We start from the raw sequence: 4,808 nt of genomic DNA, 5'->3' as shown, positions 1-4,808 counted from the left end.
CCCCACCCCAGCTCCACAAAAATTTCTTGACTTATGTCTATGTGAGTAATTATTATTAATACCTTAATGAAAATTTTGAATTGAATTATGTTCAAAGTATATGAACCATTTATTCTCAGAACTTGTAAATAATTCTAGTTAGGCATGTCTGTGTGGTAAGAAACTTGCTTCCCAATTGGGTTCAGTCCCACTACATGGCACCTTGAGCAAGTGTCTTCTGCTATAGACTCAGGTCAACTAAAGTCGTGTGGGTGGATTTGGTGGACAGAAACTGAAAAAAGCCTGTCATATACATGTGTGTGATGGGGAGGGGGTGCTTGGATGGGTGTGGAGGGTGTCCTGCCACCACTTGAAAACCAGGCTTAAAGAAATAAGTACTTGGGTTGATTTATTTGATTAAAATTCTTCAAGGTGATAACTCAGCATGGCTGCAATCTAATGACTGAAACAAGTAAAAGATAAAACTGAAACATGTCTATTAAACGTGAATATATTCTACTGGCATAAGACTAATTCAAGTGATAACAAGGTAAGCTCTACATGATCACCTGAATGAAATGTTCTTTTTATTATACTCAAAACATAAGGATGGACAAAAAGGGATGACAAATTAGATGATGGAGTCTAGAGGCTAAGATACACTGTGCTGGAATAAAACGATTGGATTATTATGACTAGAATGTCTTCCATCATACTTCTGTTCACTCAGAGCTGACTTGAGTCTAAACAACAGCAACATCTGGTCCTTGGATATCTGTAGCACACCCTCTGTTCTCACCTTGCCCATGTTTTTCCTGCAGCTATTGATTTACTGACCTCATTGGCCACATCAGTTTCCCCATCAAGCTAAATCACTGGCGCTTCCTCTACTCTGACTAATTTTTTTTTTTTTTAATGCTAGTGCTGACTAATTAACCAATTAATAAAAGGAATTGATGTAAAGAAGAGGAAATGAAGGTTCATTTTGCAAATTGATACCATGACAATCCCAATAACTGATTAGCATATTGCCCAATGCTATGTTATGTAAAATTCTCATTGAACAAGCAAAGCTTGCTGATTTCCTTTCAATACTGCTTTTAATACCAAACTGGCTGGAGACTGCCTACTTGACTAAAGAGTTCATATTTAAATTAAAATCTCAATCCAAAACTCATTATAATATGAATGACACTATGAAATTTCGGTTCAACACCTGTCTAATATATAACTGCATGGATAATTTCATTTAATCAAAGTTTTTCAGCTCCTATATGAGATCCTTCTATGTATGTATTTAGTATACAGAATACTTCCTTGGGCTATTTTTACATTTCCCTCAGTCATATTGTTGATATTCACAATTAGTACCATTACAGATTTATGCCAACTGGTAAATGTTGTGTATAGAATACAGTGTAACAAATGCAACAAGATCTATGTGGGTAGCACAACAAGACCGTTACACATTCGCATCAAAGAACATCTGAACACAAGAGCCTTCTGTTTCAGAAAACATCTAGACAGATGCCGGAACACCAACAAAAGCATAACAGTCACAATTGAGGCCAATGAAAGAAATTTGGGTAATCTAAGAATTAAAGAAGCTATCCTCATAGACAGACTGGGGCCCCAAATTAACAAGAGGCTGGAGGTTGATAATCAATATACTATTTAGCTACATCTGGACGCATGTAGGTTCATTTTTGATAACATGCTCATGTATTCTTTAAGAAAAAAAAAGAAACTGCATGTATAATACATAACTTAGAAGCAGCACTGCAGATGTGCCAACACACACGAGCTTGAGACATGGCTACTCACACACTTCTCATGAAGAATTCTGGAAGGAGCTTTGTGAGACCACTGTAGAGATGGCTCCAAGTAAAAAAAATTTTCATAACCGTAGGAAAACTGATTGTGACTCAAACAATATCTGAAGAAGGAATTTTTTTATTCCAAAATAATATTATTATATCAAACTATGGATAATTAAATTATAACAGTTATTTTAGTGCATTGTTGTGCCATTCAAGACACATTATATTTTACAAACAATACACAATGCTTCAAGCGAACTACAATACTCTCCTATTACTTTCCTTATATTTCTATAGCTATATAATTTATATATCAGTGGAAACTAATATGCTAAACCATCTCAATGTATTATTCTAAAGAGACAGCTATAGAATCTTTTTTAACATTTCACTAATTAACAAAAAAAAAATATTCTTTTCTGGACTGGCATGAATTCAAGCAAAGTGTTTTTGAGTGGTAATGAAAATTGTCAATGGATTAGTTGAAGTGTAATTGAAGGGCATTTCTGTAAAAGAAAACCACACAACACTTCAACCAAAATTAAATCTGATGTGAAGTTTCTTAAAAAAAATCACTCAAGAAGTTGTTTGTAATGAATTATTTCTTTCAATGTGTTTGTTCTTTAGTTTTACTCAACCATATCTCTATGTATATATATATCATCTTATTCTTTTACTTGTTTCAATCATCTGACTGCGGCCATGCTGAAGTACCACTTTTAGTCAAACAAATCAACCTCAGGATTTATTCTTTGTAAGCCTAGTACTTATTTTATCAGTCTCTTTTGCCAAACCACTAACTTACAGGGATGTAAACAAACCAACCTCGGTTGTCAAGGGACAAACACAGACACACAAATACATACATACATATATATATTATATCAGGCTTTCAGTTTCTGTCTACTAAATCCACTCACAAGGCTTTGGTTGGCCCAAGGCTATCATAGAAGACATTTGCCCAAGGTGCCATGCAGTGGGACTGAACCCAGAACCATGTGGTTGGCAAACAAGCTTCTTACCACACTGCCACTCCTGCACACACACACACACACACACACACACACACACACACACACAAACATATATATATATATATATATATAAAGCCTTGTGAGTAGATTTAGTAAACAGAAACTGAAAGAAGCCTGTCATATATATGTATATATATATATGTATGTGTGTTTGTCCCTCCACCATCGCTTGACAACCGATGCTGGTGTGTTTACGTCACTGTAACTTAGCGGTTCGGCAAAAGAGACCGATAGAATAAGTACTAGGCTTACAAAGAATAAGTCCTGGGGTCAATTTTCTCGACTAAAGGTGGTGCTCCAGCATGGCCGCAGTCAAATGACTGAAACAAGTAAAAAGAGTAAAAAAAAAAAAAGAGTATACAAACTTTGAAACAATAAGCAATTGCTACTGACTTTTTAATAGGATTTGTGCCAGTGCTTCTGGAATTCTTAAATTTGCCTGACGTTTTCCTTGTTTGTGAATATAACAACTATTTAAAGATAAATATGCTATTTTTTAAATGCCAACATAAAAACATAAATACCTATTTATATTTTCATTTTAAATTTAGAAATGAAGAAGATGAAAATATGGATCGTGTACGGTCTGTTAATCAACTAATTAACTTGAATTAGTTCCAGTGAAGGTAACATTCAAAAGGACTGACTTAGCTTACATTAATGTCTTCAATGATTTGGTGATGATAAAAGACATCTCAGAAAACAATAGCAAGTTAATGTTCCAATAACTGGCACTAACATTGAAAGCTACTCCAAGACCATTAAAACAACATATATGTCGTTAGTCTGTCTGTATGTATGTATTATCTGTGTGTGTGTGTGCATGCATGTACATATATGTTAATATCTTCTTAGGTAGATTTTTTATATATATGCAAATATATTAAAATTAGATGAAACGTTATCTGAACTCGTTACACATTCTTGTATTCTTTTATTTGTTTCAGTCATTTTAACTATGGCCATGCTGGAGCACCGCCTTAAATTGAACAAATCAACTCCAGGACTTATTCTTTGTAAGCCTAATACTTATTCTATTGGTATCTTTTGCCAAACCGCTAAGTTATGGGGATGTAAACACACCAACATTGGTTGTCAAGCGATGATGGGGGTAACAAACACAAACACACAAATATATACAGACACACAAATATATACAGACACACAAATATATACAGACACACAAATATATACAGACACACAAATATATACAGACACACATATATAAATATATGACAGGCCTCTTTCAGTTTCCGTCTACCAAATCCACTCACAAGGCTTTGATCAGCCCAAAGATATAGTAGAAAACACTTGCCCAAAGTGCACACACTGGGACTGAACCCAGAACCATGTGGTTTGTAAGCAAGCTACTTACCATACAGCCACTTCTTTTTATAATATTGATAGTGACTTTAAAGTTTGACTTGAATCCTGTTTCTCAAAATTCATCATTATCAATACCATCACCTTCATCAACGAAACAAAAGTAATGTATTTCAACAGAAATAACAAAGGTGTTAAAGAAGACAATATGTGAAGAAATCATGTTTCTATTCCCCAATGTCATTGGACAGTTTGTTATTCAACAAGTTCAAGGACTGCATCATGAAAAAAGAGCACCCGGTACACGCAATGAAGTGGTTGGTGTGAGGAAGGGCCCTCAGCTGTAGAAACCATGTCAAAGCAGACACTGAACTCTGCACAGCTCTCTGGCTTGTCAGTTCTCATTTGAACCATCCAATCCATAGCAGCAGGGAAAAAGGGACTTTAAATGATTGTGAATATATACCTGGTGGTATGGATTAGATGGTTCAACAAGAACCATACATATATATATATATATATATCATCGTTTAACTTAGCGTTTTTGTCCGGTGTTCTAACGATATTGCCAGCTCGCTGTATTATATATATATATATATATATATATATATATATATATACATATATACATATATACATATATACATATATA

Source organism: Octopus bimaculoides, chromosome 24 (genome assembly GCF_001194135.2).
Source record: "Octopus bimaculoides isolate UCB-OBI-ISO-001 chromosome 24, ASM119413v2, whole genome shotgun sequence".
Taxonomy (NCBI): domain Eukaryota; kingdom Metazoa; phylum Mollusca; class Cephalopoda; order Octopoda; family Octopodidae; genus Octopus; species Octopus bimaculoides.
This window is presented reverse-complemented; position numbering follows the sequence as displayed.